Source organism: Rhinolophus sinicus, chromosome 16 (genome assembly GCF_057876585.1).
Source record: "Rhinolophus sinicus isolate RSI-liver-muscle chromosome 16, RSI-T2T, whole genome shotgun sequence".
NCBI lineage: Eukaryota > Metazoa > Chordata > Mammalia > Chiroptera > Rhinolophidae > Rhinolophus > Rhinolophus sinicus.
Genome location: NC_142516.1, coordinates 58,588,659 through 58,613,253, shown reverse-complemented (window position 1 = coordinate 58,613,253; position 24,595 = coordinate 58,588,659). Strand labels below are relative to the sequence as shown.

The 24,595-nt window shown below is 36.5% G+C and overlaps 1 long non-coding RNA gene across 1 annotated transcript; it reads left to right on the top strand.

Annotated features, from left to right (window-relative positions):
* Positions 1-1,461: 1,461 nt before the first annotated feature.
* Positions 1,462-20,156, top strand: LOC141571333 (uncharacterized). Its single transcript, XR_012496096.2, has 3 exons — positions 1,462-1,593; positions 2,911-3,008; positions 13,698-20,156. It is a non-coding gene; the product is annotated as an uncharacterized LOC141571333 (long non-coding RNA).
* The last annotated feature ends 4,439 nt before the right edge of the window (positions 20,157-24,595 follow it).

Below are 24,595 nucleotides of genomic sequence, written 5' to 3'. Positions count from 1 at the left end.
GGGGAGTTCTACTTTTATTGAAACGGTATCCACATCTCATAATCCTCAGGCTGCCGCAGAGATGGAAGCAACCTATGTACAATGTGGCTGGTTCCCTGACTACAATTGACTGGCTCAGGGATTGGTTGCTACTCTAACTGGCCCAGTAAGTCTGTCCTTTGAGATTTTATACCTTGGTTCAAGAGGTAGTTGGTCTAATCTTTCTCCATGTGGTTGAACCTATAAAATGTCAACCTTGGGGGTTCTCAGTGACCTTATGTTTTGCTACACGGAGGGGGAAAACAAGCCTACTCTGAAAAAATATTGAAGCTATTAAAGGGAAAAGTAGAAAAAGAGGGTGATGGGGAGAGTCAAGGGTGTGCAGTTAGGAAAGTAAAGAGTAAGATTTAGGTAGTGATTTTTACTATGACCTCATTTTCACTCATTTCACCTCATATTTGATGAGGTCTGAGGACAGTCGGGTGACTTGAACATTGTCCCAACATACATAGTGGTTTTTGATCTTAAACATGGAGTTAGTTGTAATTTAAGTCCTGTAATTAATGTTATTCCTTGTCGATGAAAACACATGCTACCGCTCCTGCATGTTTCATACGTTCAGTTTCCCTTATTTCAGGCCTAGTTCATAAAGCAAGTGGAAAAGTATTGTTCACACACTGGGGTGTTAATGGAATAAAAGTTTTAACAAGCCAGTGTCCATATCGCATATTCAAGTACAAAAATGTGGTTTTTATTTTGTTGTTGTTTTAAATACACTGTAGTTACCCACAGAAGGCAGGATCATTGTCTCAAGATAGGGATACGATATTTATAGTTTACCCAACTCATATGTAGAGCGTAAGTGTATTGGAAGAAGACCATTAATAAAGCAAACATGTTGTCTGATTCAAGGTTAGCAGGATTAAGAAAACTACAAACTGGTAGGAAAATCCTCTAAGAAATTCAGACCTCTCTAGTGGGGATCTGACCCAGCCAAGTATGCTCGGACATTGATGCTTTTCATCCTTCAGCTTTATGTATTATGAAAATCTCCAGGCACCTAGCACAAATCTTTGAAGGTTCGCTTGTCCCCAGGCTTTTCAACTTTTGCAAATCAGTGCCTGAGGGTGTCATCCCAAATAGTCAGCAGTCAGCCAGGCTCTGCATCTCAAAGCCAGTGGAGGCTCAGCTGGGAAAACGCTGCCATACTCAGAATAGAATGATATTGCTTCTGAGAAGGTTATTGAGGATAAATTCACACATATTGTTTCCAAAATACCCCTACAAGCACACATCCATTGAAATATGTAGGTCATGTCATGAAAAGTAAGAAGCAGCATATACCAGCTGCTTGCTATTTTATTTTCTTTGGGGAAAAAGTGGCATGAAGAATTAAAAATAATAGGTGATATTATCATCTAAAATTTCCCAGTCTCTCATTCACAAACATTGTCTCTGTTTTCTTTCTGTATTTCCCCCCATGAACCTATGCTAAAACTCTGATGTTACAAATAATGATGGAAAAAAATGGGAACACATTGCTGAGGAAAAAGGTAGAATGCAAGCAGATTTTTACTCAAATTCCTTTCTAAAGAAAAAAACAAAACAAAACAGGTAAGTCTTATGAATTCTTCTATTAGAATTCCACCTTTAGAATCCTTGGTTTTGTATCTCAATTTAGATCATAGTTCTTAATCATAAGCTTAATAATATGTAATAGGGTATGGAATGGGATTTTCTTACTGTTTTGGAATCTCAGGTAAGCCTCAAGGGTAGGATAATAGATGCTAATATGTCCATATTCTAGAAAGAGCTAGCTGCACGCTGCATGGATGCAGGACTTATAAACAAGAGAAGAATTGGTCCAGTGACTGTTATCCATCTCTAGACATCCAAGAGGAGGATTTCTGGACAGGAATACTTAGGACTAGAGAGAGCTTTGACTTTTCCCTTTGCAGGGGTTGAGGTTGGCAGAGGTTGCCTATATGATCCCCACTCCTATTCAGGCCCAAATCAGGGAAGCTCTAAGAGAATCCAATGTGGGATATGAAGCCGCCTATAAAAACCAGCACCGGACCTGTCCCTTCCAGATGGGAAGGAACAAGCTTTACCCGCGCATAGTCGGCGTCTCTGTGAAGCCACTGGGGTGGAGCTTGGTGAGAGAGTTCTCACAAGAGAACCTAATGTGTCTCCAGGAATGTGGGAGCATGATTTACATCAGCGCCTGCTATTAGCTAGAGAAGTGGTAACTGGCAAAATAGACATGTGTGGAGCGAGAGGGCTCATGGTAAAGTAAACTGTAGATCCACGGTTGGTATGGCAACGAGGCCAGGTGTGTTTGCGCCATCTAGAGGGTCCTGCCGGCAGGTTCCTAGCTCTAAGTGGGGGGAGATGTACCCAAGCTAAAGAAAGATGCGAAGTGATCAGATAACGACTGCACTGTCCCCGTCAGGGACTCTGAAGGGGCCATTCAGGTGCTCCATCATCCCAGCATTCGTATGACTAACGTTGTCCTCTTCCCTCATTCCCGGTCCCCTGTCCTGAGGGAAGCAGGTGGAAAAGGAACATATGAACAGACCCCACTTTGAATAAAATTGGACCACACTGGACATTTTAATGATACCTGGATGTGGCCAGAAAGTGAGGAGCTGTCTGTAAGATGTGGACTACAGGGCTCCCACGGAGTTCTGAAGGTGGTGATGGGAGAAAAATCATGTGGTCGCCGGTGTGTACCTTTATCAGGACCAAATATTGTTCCTGTTTGTTTGTGACCACTAAGTATCATGGCAAAAATACACATGTTGGAAAACTGTGAGTTAACATTTTTGACCTCAGAAATTAGATGTCGATTGGATCACAGTGTTTTCACTATTTGAATTCATTGGAACTGGAAATAAAACCGCTTGCTCACCACTCATCTCTGTCCTCTAGCTATCCGTTCGTATGAAGCCGTGCAGAAACACGTGGAGGAATAGAGACACCTCTGAGGACGTGAAGGACACCCGGGCCTTACTTCCATCTGTTCTTAGGTAAGCATCTGTCTCACATTTCTGGCAGGCTGGTGGACGTGGCTTCTCTGTTTCCAGTTTGCCTCTTATCCCCATGACTAATCCTTTAGTGTGTTTCATGCATCAGCCCTGGAGTGTGCCTTGGAGTCGAGGTCGCCGTTGTTTCTGTGTCACGAACCAGTGCTGAGTGATTTATTTCCACAGCTTCACACATGCTGCCTCATTACAGATTAAAAAATTGGATAAGCTTCTAGTCTGATGTGGCGGAGAGCGGAAAGGCAGCAACAGCAGAAAGCAGACCATGTTGTTTTACTGCTGCCGTAGACCTCATTTTTAAGACAGAAAAACAACCTTTTGGGTTATTTATTTATTAATTTTCTGTCTTGCTCTCTGCAATGTAAGCTCTATAAGGGTATTATCCCATCACCCAGAAAGTAGGTATCCATAAGTTTTTTGCAATGAATGAGTAAAATCTCTTCATGGTAAATATAGTCATAATCACAGGTATCATTTATTGAATATCTGTTAGTATCCAGGCACTGTGCTTGCCACTTTAAATGTGGGGAAGGTCTTAATTTCCACACTCACTCTTCAATGGTTTGTGTGTGTGTGGGATTATATTATACTCCTGTTTTAGTGGCGAAAAGTGGGGCTTGGCAAGAATAAGCAGTTTGCCTCAGAGTACCCAGCAAGGAAGAGTAGTTAGGTGAACCCAGCTATGCTTTTCCCACAGATCATGCTGCTTTTGTATTGCAAACAATGGCTTGTTTATTTGTTTTCCCCATTTAAAAAAATCCCAGGAAGTCCAACAGTTGTGAGGGATTATAAATGGAAATCTCAAGTAATGACATAGAATTTGGGGCCATGTGTTACATGCTAGATAGAGTCTTAACAATAATGGCAAAAGAAGAAAATACCAGTATTCTTATTTACAATTTAATTTCCTGCATTGTGATTGTCCAGTCACAGTCTGCTTGAGATGCATCAAATATTTTGACTCTGGGTAACATAGCAAAGGGTTATACATACATCCTCTAATGTGACTATTAAAGATAGTACATATATTAACCTGACCTACACTTGCAATTTTTGCCCAAGTCATCAAAACGTTTAACAGTCAGATGGGAAAGGCATGGCAAATAGCCAATTGGTAGCCAGATTGAAGCAAGCTTAGGTATTCCTTGCTGTACTAAAACCAACCATTTAGTAATTTCTTATTATACCTTTATGAAGAAGACATACTTCCTCAGACTTTAAAAATGTAAAACACATGGAAGATAAAGATAATATTTAAACGTGTGAAATAAATAGGGCATACTATTCTCCCGTGTGCCTGCTCTGAGAAAATGTTCACTGCCTGAGCTTAGGAAGTAAAGACTATGGAGATCAATCTGATGGAAATAGATTTCCCCAGTGTGAAGCATATTATGGGTGCAAAACTGAAACCCTTATGAAAATTAAAGAGTTATTTTAGGAAATGAAATATTACTTCCTCATAGCCCATTTCACCAGTATCTTTTCATGAAACAATAGGTCTCTTTTCATATAAGTACTGAATAGAAAAATCTATTCAGTACTTATGACCTCTGTTTTAGTCCAGAATCATCCCCTGTGATATTTTAAGAGGAATACTTGAAAAACAAATAGGCTGAGTTTATCCTTATGCCTTCTTTTTAAGCAATAAATGAACAAAGGCAGTTGAGAAACTTAAGCAGAGTAATTTATAGTAAATTGAAAGCTGGGTAAACAGCTTTTGACATGGATGAAGTAAATATACTAGGAAATTTTTTGGATACAAAAAAATTCTTCATTGTATCTTTAATTCATGTTACTCATTTAGATTCTTTTAAAAAGTCTTTAGATGCAATGTTACAGGTTGGTGATGGATAAATATGTATTTCTATAGCGTGAAAAATAAATAGCGTTTTGGAAAAAAGAAAAGGTAATGCTGCTAGTGAAGGATTTAAGAGTATTTTCTTTGATGAAAACTTTTTTAATAATCTACTCCATTGCCTTTCCTTACTGGCTTTTAAGCATTAATTCCAATTATGAAATCACAGTCAGACTGTGTGTGTGTGAGAATGTCACGTATCATTCAAAAATTTTCCACTTAAGCCAAAACTTCCTGTGTATAGAAACCCTTTAATGTAGAGCTTAAATGGGGGTGAGGGAGTAGTACTTTCTTTGTGTGCAGTCAGTGTTATGATAAACAATGAAAATCATCTTTCTAATAGAATAAAACAATGTAAGTTTTAAATTGATTCCATAAACCCTGATACCTACTGATTTACTCTGCACACTCATCTTGTGAAATGCAGGCTCAAATTATGAAGCGGCATTGGTAGAGTAACACAAAATCACTGGGAAGCATTTGATACAGATAATGATAGTGTCAGTCTGGCGTGCCTTCAAAGCACAACAAAAATCCTGGCCATATTCAATGGGACAATCTCCAGAGACGACAATTCTCATCCTTTTTATCTAGCCATTTTCTTCCAGTCCTCCATATCTATCTCACTTCTCTGCTCTAAAATCATCACTTTTCACAGACTCTAGGATGGACCCCAAACCTCCCACTGATCACTGCAACCTCCAGAATCTGGCTCCAACTCTCTTAGGGTTAGTTCCTGTGTCACACTGTGTTTTCCAGGATTGTCTGTAGCAAGAGCTCACGTCCCACATGTTATTCTTACAATATGATTTTGGCATTCCCCCCATGGAGGGGTGGGGTCTGTGTCTCCTCTCCTGGAAACTGGGTGGACCTTTGTGACTACTTCAGTCCTTAGAGCATAGTAGAAGTGATGTTATGTGACTCCTGAGGTTAGCTCATAAAAATGCCATGCACTTCTGGTTCACTTGGAATGTTCAAGCCATGCTGTGAGGCAACTCAACTAGCCCACATGGAGAGACCACATAGAAAGGCTATGCTTAGATGTTCTGACTAACACCATCGCATAGTCAACATCTTTCACCAGACATATGAGTGGTGACATCTCAAGATGATTTGAGCCTCTAGCTGTTGATTCACTTCTAGCTTTCAGTTCTTCCCAGCTGAGGCCCCAGGTATTGTGAAGAACAGATTGTGGCCCTCAGTGTGCACTGTCCAAATTCCTGACCACAAATCTGTATCAGAAGATGGTTGTTTTATAACACTAGGCTTGGGGATGGTTTATTACCTAGCAACAATAATTAGAATATTCTTCTTAATTACAAGTAGCAGAAGCAAACTAGCTCAATTCAAGGGAAGGCAATTCTTGTGAGGCTACAAGTACATCTAATCATAAAGGCTTGAAAACAGAAACTGAAAATTCATCAGGAACAAAGGTAAGCATTAATTCCATTTGCCTGGGGGGTCAGCCTATCTGTCTGATATCTCATAGTCTCTGATCTCTGCTTCTGTGTAAATATGATTTATTTTTCTCTCTTAGCAATCCAACTTTCTCAATGTATATGGTTATCTACGTCACCTCGGTTGTGACTGGAAGGAGACCGAAATAGCAAGGAGATATTTGTGTTTATTAGCCCACATTTATATTTCTGGGAGACAGGTATTTTCTGAAGGTCCCTCCAATCAGTTTTGGCCAATAGATCAAATGTTGCCTTATAAATATACAGTCCACCTCTTTGAAGGGACAATTGTAAAGGAAATGGTCTCAGTCAGTATTCTTTGGTAAGTAAGACCTGAGGCCATGATTTAAGGGCTGATATTTTATTTAAGGAGATGGAAGCCTAGGGTGGAGGGGATACAAAAAAGAAAAAAGATAAAAAGGATATGAAGCTAGTAAAGATGTAAAGGAATGTGATACCTTACCAAGCTGTTACCACTTCATATTATGCTAAATGGAGACCACGGGTCACTTAGCACACAGATCACCCTACACTGGTGACTTCCCTAGAAATAGTTATCCTATGGGAAGCATAATTCCTCACACTTCAGTGTATAGCAGATGGGCCCTCAATACCCTCAGCAGTCACTCAGGAAGCCTTATGTCAGTGGCTTTAGGGTAGTGTTCCAATTTAGTCCTAACATGAAAGGGCAACCTGAATGGGCAGGCCACTGACAGAGAGAGAGAGAGAAGGATGCCGAGGGAATCAGAGACAGTCCTTATGGTAGAATGATGGCAATCCAAAGATGTCCATGGCCAACTCTCTGAAACCTGTGAATATGTTACATTACATGGCAAAGGGACCTTGCATATGGAATTAGGGTTACGAACCTTAAAATGGGGAGATTATCCTGGATTATCTGGTCCATTCTAATTACATGAGCTTTTAAAAGGAGAGAACTTTCTACTTAGAGGAATGTAGCAGAACAGGGAGTCAGACAGATTTGAAGTATGAGAAGGTCTTCTCCTGCTATTGTTGAAGGAGGCCACATGGCAGGCATAGGAAGAAATGTGGGCATACTCTAGAAGCAAAGGCAGGCTACTGTCTGATAGCCAACAAGGAATGGGGATCTCAGTCTACAATCTACAATTGTAGATTCAGTCAATGAACTGATTGAGCTTGTAAACAGGTGTATCCCCAGAGCCTCCAAAAAAGAACACAGCCTTTTGAATGCCTTGATTTCAGCCTTAGAGACTCTAAGTGGAAGATACAGTTGAGTCACACTGTATGTGGATTTCTGACCTACAAAAGTATGAGATCATAAATGGATATTGTTTTAGGCCACTGAATTTGTGGTTATTTATTAAAACAGCAATAGAAAGCTAATACTATGCATGAAGTTTAATTCCCCATATGGGTGTCAGCTACTCTAAAAGTTGTCTCATAGCTACCTAATATAATTTCTCACCATTTTCCTACCTGAATCGGTATGTTCTCTTTGCTCACTGCTCACAGGTAGAGTGTCTGCTGTTACATCTTTGTTCTTTTTCCTTTGCCCACATTTTTCCATAAGTTTCAAATGACTTCCATACCTCACGTGTTTCTTCCTGAAGCCTGATATGCCATTTTGTTGCATATAACTTTCAAAATCTATGTAGACTTTATACAATGTAGCCAGTAATGAAAACTATTGACTAGAGAGGGAGAAATGGGAAAAAAAGAGAACAAATCAATTCAGAGTTTGAATCTGAAAATCATCCAGGAAACCAGATAAATCTGTCTTATACATTTCCAAATTCATAATCACTACTAGGTTGTAGTAAACTCAATGAAACATTGAGTTTCCATTCTAACTCATCTCGCTTTTATTTGTGTATTGTTGTGTTGATGGAGGAATGTCTAGCCTATAGAAAAGTTTTGTAAGAATTTACTTGAGCCAAAATTTTGAGGACAAGCTTGGAAGCAAAATCTTAATGGATTGAGAAAATGCTCTGGAGAATGGCAGTTTTGCAGCTTATTTTATACATTAGAATCTAAGGAAAAGATGTAAGGGCGTTACATGAAATCCATTGGTGGTAGGTAGCTGAAGGGGGTGGGAGAAAGCAAAGCAGTGAAGTCTCTAGGTTTGAATAAAAAGCAAAATGGAGAATCACATGCTTTTTTAACGTTGGTGGGTTACAGGTAGTTAGCACTTAACCTTTATAGCATATAGAGATGGTATGTGTGCAACAAGGTAACAATGAGGAGTTTTGTGGTCTATGCTCTGGTGGTCTTGTACTGCGGTGCCAGCAATTGGGTCTTCGATGGGTCTACAAAAGAATTCCTCTGACATTTCAAAGATATGTTATCCTAGATGCATAAAAACAATGGTCAGGACTCACATACAGCAAAGACTGACCTTTGCTAAGGAAGTAATAGGCCTGGGCTGTGGCTTCCCACTATGACCTGCCCAGTTAGGAATTTATGATAAAACCATCCTGTGTGGTAACTTTCGGTTACTGAGTTTTTGTAAGGCCTGCCATGTGGCCCCCCTGAATTTCTCAGGTTTATTACACAGCCCCCTTTTCGCTCACATTTGTTTTTATTTCCTTTCATAATTTTCTCTCACCTAACTTCCTTTCCTCTACAAAATCTCATGGAAGTATGATGTTAACTATCATGCATTGACATGCGGAATCATTGTGGAAAATTTTGACTAATGAAACTGCCAGGTTACCAGATATCATAGATATTTTCTTAGTATACATTTGAATAAATGCATGATAGATTGATCAGATTAAAATAGTTTAATTGACACCAATCATAAGGGAAGCAGAAGAAACTCAGCTGAATTATTTCCAATGATGCTTGCCTAGTATCTTCTCCACTGCTCAGCCTTAAAAGTCCCTGAGGTAAATCACCTACCTGCAAAGAATAATGAAGAGAACAGCAGACATGCCCATGGGCCTCTGTTCATTCTCAACTGTTAGTCCCACTGTTATTCTGTTTTAGACAGGCTTACACTTGAAAATGCTCTGAGTCTTCTGAAGAAAGGCGTCATGTAATTCTAGAGCAGATGATTCTTCCAAATTGTGCTCCTACATATCTGAATATTGTCAAGCATCAAACTAGTATCTTTCAGAAGTAAACAAAAAGTCATTTTTAATTAGTTAACTGTCTTGTAATTGTTCACTTCATGTTCTTTGGCAGAGTTTGACTCTGCATTTCTTCAAAAGTTTATCATAATCCAGGAGAGCTGGTAAATGTCTTAGGCACGACTCAATGGATAAGTAAAAATTAAGGTGATTAAGGTGTTCATGCTTTAGAAACCAATTTTATTTGTGTATCTGGAAAAAGAGCAAGTATGATGAAAGGCTTTTTTTTTACACAAAAATTCAAACCAGGCAGATCAGATTGGCAACAAAGGTAAAAGGTGAGTCCTGTGCCTTCTGATAAGACACATTTCTTAAACGTGTTACATAAAACATTGTTATACTTCAGGCTGTTGAAAATAATTTCATGCACAGGAGCATTGTCACCTGAGGCAATTTTGTTGTTTAGCAACAGCCTTAGGACAAATGCACAACTTGGAGGCGGAAAATTTGGGTTATCATGTAACTGTAATCATTACTCAGACTGGGGGAGTACTGAGTCAGTAGAGAGAACCACAGCAATGTGGGTTAACCTAAGATTACTTTGTAATGACTATTGCCCCCACCCTAAAGATCAAAAAGTATTTGTCATTGAGAAAATTTCAAATATTCTTTAAAAAACACATTTCTTTTAAAAAAGTTAATCTGTTTTATATTTATTCCACATGATTTTCAAATATAAGTATTCTGTTTTATCAAAAAATTGGCTGAATCGTCTAGGAGCTCAATCACCTACATGTGCTTCAGCATAAAGATTTCTTGTCATACCTTTAAACCTAAGTATTTCCTTGAATACTAACCTTGAGAAAGAGGCTGGAATTCAAAGCATAGAAGAGGCCAGGGACACAGGCAAAAACAATTAGGCTGTATGTCGTTTCTCAGAGATTTTGTATTTCACCTACAGGAAAGTAGTAATTCTGACTCTGAGACTTTTATTCAGGTCTAGCCTAGTTGAAATTAGTGATTGGAGCATGGTCAGAATCAATAATTAGTTATAGAAAATTCACAGTTAAGTAGAAACAGGGAGAAGTTGGTAGAGCATTTCCACAATTCTCCTATTTGTACCAGCTACAGAATCTACACACACATCACCACAAAATTTAAGACTGATAAGGGGAATGGAGACTCAGGTGTTTGTCATTCCAGCTATTGTGTCCAGAACACATAGAATATTTATGAGAATCTATTAGCTAAATAATACTATAAAAATTTGGTGCTGGGACATTACAAACCATTAATTAATGGTCAAAGGACAACAAAAAAATTATTTTGAATTTCTGTAGATTATTAAATGTGTATTTTTTGCCCCAAAACTAAAAAAAGTTAAGATAATTAATGAGAAAAGGATTCATATATTTACAAATTGTGTTGTTAATTAACCTTTTAAGTAGCCCTGTTATTTAAATCAGTGTTGCTATTGCTGCCTAGGTCTCATAAGGAACAGATTTCACCATGCTAACAATTTCAATCATTAGTTAGACTTGGTCTTGAACTATAATATATGAAACCAAAGGTACGATTAATTAGACTGTTACCAGGAGTGTTAATTAAATTCAGGACTTTCCCTTACATGGAGATGAGGGGCTGAGTGTCACAGTGGGACCTTATTTTTTCTCATCTTCTGTGTTCACTGAAAAGACCAGAAAATATGGAAAAAGAGTCAATGAGAGAATTCATGGCAGCTTCTCCAGAAGAGACACTGGAGGGACTACTTCTTTCCTACAGTTATTCCGTTTGTTGAGATTATTCCATTAAGCCACAGTGTGGGGAGTGTATGTCAGAAAGTATAGAAAAGGGAAAAGACACACAGATATTATAGGAAACATGGAAACCTTGCAGGAGATTATCTAACCTTGGAACATGCAAGCCCCATGAGAGGCTTGGGTGACTCTGGGCGCAGAGGAAACTTCTGGGAACTAGCACAGAAGCTTCTGAGAACAAGCACATGAGATTCCCTGATGGGAGTCTGCAATTGTAGACAGTCTGCCAAAATCATTTTCTAAGATAAATGCATATGATGTATGCATGTGGATATTATTTTCTGTTAATATGCTATTAATTTTTTGTTAAGAATTAGTATATCATAGTGGTTAAAATCACAGGCTCTGGCTACCTAAATTTGGATCCTTCTTTGCCACTGATGAACTGTATTTGGATAAATTACTTAACCTCTATGTGCCTCAGTTTTTTCATCTCAAAAGGGGTAATGGTAATACTATATCATAGTGTCTTGATGATTAAATGGATTTTACATGTAAAACATTTAGAACATTTCACGGTACATAGTGAAGCACTGAGCAAGTGCTTTTATTATTACAATTACATGCTTCTTTATAAGTTTGTATTTCATAGTAGGAGTTGTACCTTATTTTTAATCCACAGATAGCTTCCAGGGTCATTAGGAGGCAAGAGTCAACTCATAGGTGATATTCTGTGAATAATCCTGTAAAACTACACAGAAAATTTTTGGAGGGATGCTATTATGCTGATAAAAGGCATTAAACTACTTTTTCAATTCCAACCGGCGTATTTGTTGTGCCAGATTCTTGACTTTACATTTAGTTTTGCAGAAAAACATAATCTTAATAAATCATTCAGCACATATATAGCACTTACAGATTAAAAATATGGCTTCCTGTATTTATTTTAAATAGAAGTTGGTTTTGGTTATTTTCTTTTGCCCAAGAATCTGACTTGGAGGTTTTAATGAGTTTTAGATATTTGTTTTCATTACACAAATATTTCATGTTCATTATAAAAATGAGAAAATGTAAATAAAAGAAGAAACTCTTAACCAGAATGCAACTGAATGATGGCCACTGTTAACAACTTAGTGTGTGTTCTTTTAAATATCCCTCCTTTGAATTCCTTTACCCCCATGTACAAACAATGCATTGTTTTTCTCCTAAAATTGTATTTTATTATACATATTACTATACAGCCTTAAGGTCTAACTTTGTAATTCATCATGAACAAATATCCATATCATTATAGACTTAAAGGATCCTTTTACAATACTGTATTTTGTGGCTGCACCATAATTTTTTAAAACTACTTTTTTTATGTCAGGTACTTAATCTGTTTTTAACATTGCACATAATGAAATTGTGACAAATATCAAAAGAGAAAAAAAGGTAAAACACCACAATGCCTGATTTCAGAGAATGGAATATAATATACTTGAAGTATTTTCCAAATGTGAGTTAAATGCCCTTACTTAATACATTATTTGTTCAAAATAAAGTTGTCAGAGACCTTTAAGTCACTTTAGGACATCTGATAACATTGACAAAGAATGGCTGTGTTTATTGCTTATGACTGACTTTTAGATATAAATTCTGATATGGTGAGTTCCTTTCCTGATTACATCTTAGTCTATGCTAAAATTAGGGGCCGCCAAAGAAAAGAAAAAGAAACACAAATAGGCAATTTGTGATTAAACAGGCATTATATTACAAAATATAATCAGATATATACTTACTGGTTTTGACAATCATTAAAAATGGCTTGCATGACCTGAATAAAACATCAAATGTCTGTAAACCTCCCTTAGGTGAACATTTTCTCAAGATTGTATAAAATTGTATTTCACATACAGTTGGAATTTTTAAAACCTTTTTGAAAGTTCATTTTTATGTAGCACAGAAAAATTTACTCTTAATACTTCTGCTGACTTAGATACCTGTTTAGGGAATACATTTATTTTAATAGAGTTTATTTTCTGTATTCATGGATCTTAGAGCTGGAAGGAGACTCTTTGATTTCAGGGTTTTAATTTATATTGAAGTCAACAAGAAAAACATATAATAAGATATTTTCAAAAGAAAAAATACATCAAAGATGCAAAAAGCTCCAAGGTGTGTTAATGGAGAACTAGAAGTTAACTCTGGGATGTGGCAAAGCATCTATAAGCACAAATCAGCATTTCAGGCAAGTGATATATATATATATATATATATATATATATATATATATATATACACACACACATATATATATAAAATAATACATAATATATATTATATATATATATATATATATATATATATATATATATATATATATATAAATAATCTATTGGGTATTAGTGAAAAGGAGTTCACAATAAGGCTGTGCACAATAAATTCTGCTGTGTCAGCATTTGTTGGCAGTCTCATCTAGCCATCTCGTCTCAAGATAAATGTGTTCTGCCTGAACCTACTCTAACAGGAACCCAGGCAGCTAATCTGTGTCTGCTTTTGTAATTCACAAGCTGAAGTATCTTCGTTAGAGAACCATAACAAGAATACTCAGAGCTCCTTCTTCCCACTTCCTGCCCCGAACCCTGCTGTGTGACGCAGCCAACTTAAGGGTAAGAGCTTATCTTGGATGCCTACTTTATACCTTTTTCTCTACATGGGGAGGAAGAAAAAAATCAAGGACAGGTTCTTTAGGGTCAACTAGTCTTTTTATTTTCAGGACTTTTACAGGAATTGAAAGCATAGACTTTTAAAATTTTTGTTTTGCTAAAACCTTCAAGGAAATGTGTGTGTGAGTGGGTGTGGGTGTGTGCACGTGGACACACACACACACACAAACACACACCTCAAATTAGTCTAGGTGGAATTTATTTTGACTCAGGATAATATGAAAGAACCAAGGTAGGAAAGTTTTATTCTATCCTTAACTTTGTTTATAATTTCTCTCTGAGAATCTCATCCACCAACCTTTAATGTTTCTCTGCTAACTTTTATTCTTATACCTAGTTTTTCTAAGCAGTTACGTATGTTGTAGTGACAATTTCTTTCATTTGTTTTGGGGAAAAGTAATGTAAATCACACCTTCTTCTTTGAGATAAATCAGGATATACCTGGTCCATCTCGAGGGATAAGTTGTGGCCAAGAAATTTCAGATACAACTGGAAGGTCAGCAACCTCTACTCACATACAAATGCAACACCATTTACTTGGCTATGGCAGAGGTAGGTACCCAGCCCTGGGTAAACAGGGTCGGATATTGAAGGTTTTAATTTTTTTCTCTCTTTTTTATTGAGACAAAATTTATGTACAAAAAGTCCATTTATAAGTATTGACAAATGTATATAGTTGTTTAATGTCCACCACAATCAAGATGTGAAATTTTGATCATTCCAGGAGGTATCCTCATGCCCCTTTTCAATCAATCCCCTTCCATCTCCAGCTGCTAGAAACCACTGATCTCTTTTATGTTCTCATTGCTTTGATGTTTGTAGAATGTCATATAATGGAATTATATAGTATATGTCTTTTGTGTCCAGCTTTTTAACTTTGTGTAATACTTTCAAAACTCATCCATTTTGTTGGATGTATCAGTAGTTTGTTACTTTTTACTGCTGAATACTATTCCATTTACAGGTAAATCACAACTTGTTTATCCACTCACTAGCTGAAGGACATTTGCATTGTTTATAGATGTCTATGACTTAAGCCGCTACGATAAATCACATACCAGTTATTGTGTGACACATGTTTTCTATTTTCTTGCCTTAGAAGAATTATTTGAGATTGATTTCTATAATAATTTAATGATTTGGAGTACATTTTTATTGCAAAACTGAGGAAGGAAGAACAATTTTGCATATGGGATGTATCATACTCACTATTTTGCATGTTTATTTTAAGCATTTTTGTGTATCCCTTTGTATGTTGCAATTGGCGAACATCCACAAAGATAGCTTTCTATATTCAGCTGCTGCAATTTTCAGATAATTTAAACGAACTGTGAGGAATCAGAGAGAGGATCAACAGTCTCTCTTTAAAACGACAAAAGATTGCAAAAGGATGGTTGCTGAACTTAATATTCCCTGTTTAGAAATTAAGATGCAGTTGTCATTTGTAGGAAATTACTGAGAAACTATTCCGCACTATCTAATCTATCCATGTGCATAAACCAATTAGTAGTGTATTTTTTAATTGTCTAAAGGTAGCAATTAGTAATCACCCAGAATAATTTGTTAAACTGTGTCAACCTTTAAATTTATCTCCATTGGCTCAGTATGCCACAATGTTAAATATAATGCTTAATAACCTTAACCTTTTCATTCACTCATATTTGTACATTATACACTATGTCTAGGTAGATCTTCCAGGAATTCAAACATAAACCAGATATAAACTCTATATTCAATCGTTTATAATTCAGTAAGGAAGAGATGTTATGATCCCAAATAATTATACGACAAGTTATAAATTTGTAAGTTGTATATGAAATCACTGAGATACTATTGTTATGGACCTTGGAGGTCTAAAAGATTAATCCCAGTTGGGGAAATGAGGGAAAACTTCATGGAAAGGCCACACTTGTATTCCAGGAATGGGTGGGATTGGATGCATGGAGATAATGAAGAAAGGAATTCCAAACAAAGCAAAGAACAGATTTATGGCAGCTTTTAGAAATGGTTTTGGAACCAGAAAGGCTTATTTCAAATGCTAGGTCTGAAATTAATGTCCTCAAGGGTAGTACTACCATTTAAAACATGGTGAGCACCTACGGTGTCCATGGCACTCTGTCACCTACTTTTACGTGTGTGATTTGTCCATGTCCCTATATAAGGCAGTACCCCCGCCGATGCACTGAACTCCACATTCACTTTTTCACTCAAAACATTGCTCTTAAAATTTCCCCCTTTCTCATCATAATTTTTTTCTTTTCCTCTGCATTATTCTTATTGACAAATACACCACAATGTCTCCCATATTAAAGCAAACAATAAAAAATGACAAAAATACCTTTCTGTATCAGTTTGGTATCACTGCACCCCAAACTTCAGTGGCTCAAAACAACAGCCACAATGTTAGCTCACAATTCTGTGGGTTGGCAGTTTAGGTTGGGCTCAGTTGGTCAGTTCTGCTCTTGACTGGGTTCGCTCATGCATCATGGTTAATTGTCATTTGTCTGGGTAGTTATGCATCTGGTGGTTGGTTGTCTGTGCTTTGAATGACAGAGAATGTACAAGATGTAAAATATCTCAGTAACTTCTTATGTTGATTACATATTGAAATCATAATATGCTGGATATATAGGTTTAGTAGAATATTTGGTTATGCAGTATGATATGGGATAATACATCATACAATACGGGAGTGGGTTAATATGGTAAAATATATAATTTAAATCAACTTCACCTATTTCTTTTCACTTTTTAAAAATGTAGCCACTAGAAAAATGTTTATTACATACGTGGCTCTTATTATATTTCTATTAAACAGCACTAATCTAGGGCCTTAGTGTTCTGTTGGACCAGCAGGATTAGTAACACCTGGGAACTTGTTAGAAATGCAGGATATCAGTGCTTCTCAGATCAGAATCCACATTGTAACAGGATCCGCAAGTAGTGTTCATGCAAATTAAGGTTTAAGAATCACTAATCTAAGGGACGTAAAAAATTGTGATAGTTATGTGACAAGGGTGATGGGACAGTGAAATATAGTCTACTCTCAGGGAATTAATTGAGTGATATCGTTACTATATTGAATTTTTTTTCTGGAGCGTGAAGCCCACACTCTATTTGTCTAGCGCTGTCCTAAGTGTTTTAGATGTATTAGCCTATTTAATAAGGTAGAATGGAGAAATATATTGGGGCTGATCAGAATACATACGGAAAGATATACCTGACAATTCACATTTAGAGAATAAATGTTGTACAGTTCTTAAATTCTTTTTAAAGCTGTTGGTCATAATTAAAACACTGAGCGAAACATAATGGTTAAGGGAAAGGAAGGTGATTATTAAATAAAAAATGCAAAGCGAGAAATGTTTTCTTAATAGTAGAATAAAAAGTCAAATAGTATTCTTACAGAAAATATTTCAAAATAAGCAGTTTCCTAGATTATTCAGAAGGTGGCATTGAATGTTCTACAAAGTAGCACAAATGTGCCATGGGGTAAAACATAAGGAGAATTTGCAATTGTTTACATTGCCATTTCCCCAGGCAGTGCTATCAAATTGGATAAACAGGTACTGCAAAACAGAAATTAAAAAGTTTGAATTTCCTTTCATAGTTCAATTCTGAAGGCAAGTATAAAATTGGAAAAGAGAATCAGGTGATATAAAAATTCCAGAGGAGGGCAGCAAAGATAAAAAGACAGAATTAATGCAGGTGCAAAGAACAGATTCTTATATTACAAATTCAAATTTTTTCACAATAGTAAGCATCCATATGTAGAGCATCCATTAGTTTTAAATTATTCATTTGTTTCCTGAAATAAGAAAAAATGAAAGCACACATAGTTAATCTGTCTCTCTTTCTTGGTCTGTCTCTTTCATCCCTTTGAAAGTCTTAGACATGTTCACACATTATCCCAGCTGAAAATTATACTGTTTGAATTAGTGCTTTATTCAATAGATACGTATAGAGTGTTAACTATGTACTTACATTGTGTTAGGTGGTAGGGATATGATGCACAATTTCATTGAACAAATAATGCCTGATTTCATAAAGTTCATACCTGGTTAGTGAATTATTTCCTTTGTCTATAAATTGAAAGGGATTGATCATTATACCCATTACAGCGCCATCATTGTTCACTTGTACGCTGATACAAGATCTGACAATTAAGTTTGCAAACTCATCATAGAAAAAGTGCTACATACCTCATTGCCGAATATCACTACAGTCACCTTCAAAGTACTCCCTTTGGGAAGCTATGCACCAACGCCAGCACCTAGTCCATCCTTCAAAGCAATTTTGGAACTCTTTCTGGAATGGCCTTCAGAGCTGTTGCTGTATTACCCTTGATGTCCTGAATGTCATCAAAATGTATTCCTTTCAATATTTCCTTTACCTTCAGGTAAAGAAATAAGTCATTGGGGGCCAGATCAGGTGAGTAGGGAGGGTGTTCCAATACAGTTATTTGTTTACTGGCTAAAAACTCCCTCACAGACAGTGCCGTGTGAGCTGGTGCATTGTCGTGATGCAAGAGCCATGAATTGTTGGTGAAAAGTTCAGGTCGTTTTCATATAACTTTTTCACGCAGCCTTTTCAGTACTTCCAAGTAGTAAACTTGTTTTTAACTGTTTGTCCAGTTGGTACAAATTCATAATGAATAATCCCTTTGATATCAAAAAAGGTTAGCAACATCATTTTGACTCTTGATTTGGACTGATGGAACTTTTTTGGTGATGGAGAACTGGCTGACTTCCATTGAGCACTTTGATGCTTTGTTTCAGGGTCCTATTGGTACACCCATGTTTCATCACCACTGATAACACAGCCCAAAACATCATCTTGCCTCTCCAAAAGGTCTTGGCAAACTTCAACTCTCCTTTACTTTTGTTCATCAGTGAGCTCCTTCGGGACCATTTTTGCACACACTTCTCATGCCACGATTTTCAGTTAAGATTTTCCTGTTTCTCTATTGGTGATTACTTGGTCTGCTATGCTTCTCACAATCAGCTGACAATTTTGATACACATTCGATGAATTTTTGCAATGTTTTTGTTAGTTCTGCTGGTTACTGGCCGCCCTGACCTCTCTTCATCAGTGATGTGTTCTCTCCCCTCAGCAAAAAAGCATTTAATCCATTTATACACTGCTGTTTTCTTCATGGCATTATCCCCATAAATTTGGAATAACATGTTCCTGATTTCTCTTCCACTCTTGCCAAGTTTCACAATAAATTTAGTGTTTGTTCATTGCTCTAATTCAAGCTTATTCTCGCGATGGCACACAAAAACATGCAACCACAATAACGAACACCACTTAGCAAGACACCGCCATACACTAATACAAACACAGCTGTGAGACACTGATATACCAAGGTTTTGAAACCTTACCGAGCTCTTTGTACAGTGCTGACAATATAAGTGCATGGTGGCAAGTTCACAAACTTAATTGTCGGACCTCTTGTGAGTATGGAATGAAGCCCTGGCTGGCAAACCTGAACTTGGATTTAACTCTGAATATATCCATGGGAAGCATGGTTTGGGGACCATTTTGTAATAGTAAAACCAGAAAAGTTTAAGAATAGAGTTTTATAAAAGGTTTAATTTTGGTCTTAATTTGTATCAGTGTTATTAGACAACAGACTAGTTATGGTAAATAACAGACTAAATTAAAAACTTTGATAAGAGAGGCTGAATTTTAACTTGGTTTCCACCTCTTATCAGCAAGATTGATAGTCTGAGATATGACATAGTTTCCTTTGAGCCTTATGTTTGTGAGCTTATGTGAAATTAAAAGGCTGTTTGGTTTTTACTTCAAATTTCAGACTAGAGCATGCATTCTTCCCACTGTGAATGAGCGTGTTGTTTAGACAGTGACATCTTTATATTGCTATCAAGTCATAGAAAACTATGGAGTAGAGCTATACAATACTGCATATTCATAAAGCCTGGAAAACATGTTACTATAATGTTATTCAACACATTATGTATTATAATATCAAGAAACCTACATATGTGTTTATACCATTATATATATTCACCTATGTTTCCAGACTTTATATAGCCACTCTGTATAAGAGCTCAAATTTAATCATGCTGTATTTGTTTGACTGTGCTTTTTGTGACTAATTAAAGACTGACAGAAATAGAGTCAAAATCTACTTTTTAAAGGGAAATTTATAGAACAAGAAAGTGTGTGAATATATGTATATATATATTTATATATAAAATATAAAAATATATGTGTATATGTACATTTTAATAAAGAACAGAATACAATACAAGTTTTTGATTATGGTATTCAGTCCTTTCAAGAACAAGGCTGATTCCTGAATTTCCAAACTCATCTCCTATTATTACTTTCCCCCTCCTTTATCTTATTCATTTGCCTTGTTGGGCTACCTGCTTTGAGCCTCAAACACACAGTATGCTCTCCTCCTTCCCATACTTTGCCTCAAGCTCTTTCTATAAGCCTAAAATAATCTTGTTTCTCCCCCCACCCCCACCCCCACCCGGGAAGTCCTTTGTATCCTTTATGACTAAGACCAAAGATCACTCCTTCTACTGTGGATCATAGTAAAATATTTTTACAGAATTCTGACTAATCCACAAGTCAGTCCTTCTCTGTACTCCCAGGTCACTTGCCTGGTCCTTTTATCATGGGACTTAATTAGAAGATTTTAACTTCTTGGTGGAAGGGTCCTTGTGTTCTTCATTTATGTGTCATCAATATACCTAACAGAATTTTCACTAGAAGTATCTTGAACAAATGAATAGAGAAACACAGGAGACATCATCCTAATTCTTTAAACTGTGGTCTAGAAAGCTATTTTGCAATGCCCATGAAAATGGTAGCTGACCAATTTACAGGGCAGTGTCAGAGACAGGGCAGAGAAAGCAATGGGCACTTCAGGTGCTGGGGTCATGCCCTGGCACTGTCATTTACTGGCAAGAAGATCCAGCAGGGTTCTTCACCTGTTTGAGCCTCGGTTTCCTCAAATACAAAATAAGGATCATATATCCTATATGTTAGGCTAATTGCAAACATTAGAATTAAATATACAAAGTTCCTAGCAATGATAATTATTATGTTTAGGTTGGTTATCTAAAGAATAGTGTGTTCTGGATAGTAGAATATTTCTGTATATGAGAATTGTAAATTTTCAAAAAAGAATAATAGAATAAAATCCCCTCATTTTCAGAGGAAACACATTTGAATAAGTAAATCCATTCATCTTACTGGGAGGAAATAAAACATATTCTTTTGGGATCAGGCTGATATCATCTGAACTGTAAATTGTAGCCTGTTATTGATTGGTGAAATAAATTTAGACCAGCATTAACAAAATGTAGTAGACCAGCATTTAATAGAAAATATTATAGTACATTTCACTTAATGATGTGAATGGCTTTATGGGTAATGTAGTTAAATTATATACATATTCACATGTGTGTTTTGGATAGATAAATGAGATGTGTTCCTTGTTCGGCTTCATGATCAAAATGCTTGCAGAATACTTTTCTGCAGGATGGCAAAAAAGAAGTAAATACTTCCTAGGAACTTTCTCCCAGAAGTACCCATTAGAGAAGAAAGAGTTCAGCAGCCCTGGCTGGTTAAGACATTAGTTGGTAGGGAGTGCCAGCAGTATTTGAAATCCCGAGAGTTTCCAAGTTAAAAATACATTGGGCACGATTCAGGAGTTTTTGATGATTCACTGACCTTGTATAAATTTTGTGAACCACATAGTCATTATCATGATTATCAATTATTAGTATACAGCAGTGTTCTGGGAAGATCCAGCTAATAGTTTTCTTTAGTTAATAAAAGACTTAAGAGTTTCCTGTATATGGATGTAAGCCAGGTTAAAATAAAAAGATTATTCTTTCCTCCAAAGTTTATAGAGGCTGTGTTCTATTCCTCTGAATCTAGACAGAGGAATTAATTAAAATGAGTAGCCCTTTTGCTTTAAAAAAAATTTGAAAATATCAGATAATGAAATAATAAAAGGCCTGTGTTAGGCCACGGTTCTTAATTAGGGGTTCTTGAGCCACATTCAATTATACATATTTTACTTTTTCTGATGTTTTTCTCGTTACAGTGAAAATTATTTTTTTGAAACAAATTAGTTTAGTATCAAATGATGCTATGGAGACAACTTTTCATGCAAACAATCATAAAGTGCTAGGAGAAGCTTCTCTGTATTTGGACAGTGGTAATTATCATGTTATGATGCTATAATGTTTACAATGGATTTCTGTTTATAGAAATTAAGTAAAACATATCCTGATATACTTGTGGACATCTGCTTTTATTTGTATTCTATCAACTTAATTAGAAAGTACTAAAAAGAGAAAGAGGAAAGAAACTCACATACTCTATCACTGAAAACATAAGGTGAGATTCATGACCATGGAAAAAGAAAACCAATGAATGTGTTTGTATAGGATATGGTTTTTATCATCCTTAAAATGTATTGACTTATACACATCTTCTCCATGAGAAGAATTTTTCAATCTGAAATGCATGAAATTTGGAAAAAATCGTGAATTTGTTGCAACATTAAAACTTGCTTGAGAGTGCTGCTCAGGAGATTCCTTAACAAAGGGAGTCACGATCTGAAAGAACTTGGTGAAATAATGGATGGTTTGTAACTAGAGCAAGAAGAAAAATATGAAGCAATGCCTTGGTCAGGCAGTGCCATAAACTCGAGAATTATGGACAATTTTTTGTAACTTGGAAGAAGGTAGTAGAAGAATTGGCAACAATTGAAAGAGATTGCTCTTGTCTCTGGGTGAAGCCAGCTTCTAATTTTCATCTGTCATGTGCATACTAATGTCATTAAGGAAGAATTCCTATTTTTGTGCATCTCTTTGGGAATATTCAAAGGTTTTCAAATGGTATAAATTTCTTTGCCAAGCAAAATCATGTCTGGATGAAACTCTTGGTGTTTTGTGCATGGTGTAGCACCTTAAGAGCTTGGCAGCTTTTATTCTTCATGACTTTGTGAAGAAAAAAGTTTCACTCACCATTGTGATTTAAGACTTTTCTACATCAATATACATTATAGTGAAAACAATACTGCCAGCAACTCTGAAACAAGCCTTTTCTCTTTCCATGAAGGTTGCTGACAGTATGAGAACTGAACCCATAAATCATCATCTTGTCAATAAATGGGACAAAAAATATACCCAGTTATTCTTTAATTCATAGAAGTTCACTACCTTCTTATGGATCATATCTTGATGTGCTTCATTGACCTTTGGGCAAAAGTTTCACTCTCTTTGAATCTCAAAATGCCTCTGAATAATTTGACAAGAATGATTTCATTCATAACATGGCATATATACAGAGTCAGCCTTATGAATGCATTAATTCAATATTTTTTTATGAATAAAGAGATAAATCTCTTGTTTGAGGGTCCTACAATCAGTGTTATGGATGTTGTTGAAACACTGAGTTCTCTTTTGCCAAACTGACGCTTTATGAAAAGAGATTAGAGAACGGTTGTGTGGAATTTCCAGTGCTGGGAACATGTTTCTTTGGCTGGTGAAGAATAACCATGCCTTGTCAGTTTCTCCGTCCATAGAAGTCAGCAGACATCTAGAAATAGGAAGCACACTTGAGATTTACTTCTGCTGAGAAGACCTCAGGTTCAAATTCAAATTTTTCACTCCTTCACTGACATGGTAAATACGGAAGAGGCAGAAATCATCAAAGACACCATTGCAAAGTGACTGCACACAAGTCATATGTAGTGGCCTTACTCAGTGATTTGAATCCAAAGGAAATTATTTTAGTTCAGTCTTGAAGGATTATGGAGTCCCTTGACTCAGCCTCCCTTGCATGATAAAGTAAACTGTAGGAGATCCGCTTCTCTTTGCTCTTATGTCCTTTTGTGTGTCCAGACACTGGGGACTCATGCACATCAACTGGAAAGACAAGATTAATAAAATGTAAGCAATTATATAAAAGATAACATACATATTTCCATGTAAAAGGCCATGCTATATTTTGAACTTCCTGTTTCAGTTCTAAAATGTCATCTCTAGCATACACATTTTTGGTTTGCCAATACTTTTAGGCAACCAGTAGCTACAATGTAGCTAACAGCTACCTAACAAATGAAATACTTCAGAGAATTTTGGTCAAAAAAGTGGATAGTAGATTATACAGGGAGGCTAAATTATAGTGATACAGTTTCAGAAACATATTGTTTTTTTCCATGAAGAAAGGGATCAGCCTTAAGAAAGAGAACTTTAGACTTGAACTGGAAAGCTGTGTTTCTATCTAGAGCTCTCAAGCTTAAGGAATCTTGCTTGATATGTGGCAAAAAAACAACAACAAACAAACAAACAAAAAAAACTATGCAAAACAACATGGACATTTCACAAACTTTAGTGTAATTTTAAGTGCCTGATGTTAGAGATACATTGGTAGATTGATTGCAAAAAGAAAACAATCCGACCAGTCCACCTCTCCCTGTATCCATGTTATTTGCCATTTGATTTTGTAACTCTTCCCATAGAGAGGTGACATCCATTTCTAGACTCCTTGAATGTAGACCAGATTTATGACTTCCTTAGGCTAAAACATATGGTGGAAATGAGGGTATGCCAATTCTGAGTTGAGGCCCCAGAAACCCATAGAAGTTTCCACTCATTCCCTTGGATCTTTGCTTTTGCCATGAGAGTGACCACCATGGTGGAACAGAGTCAAGTCACGCATGTTAGGCCATCTTAGAGCATTAA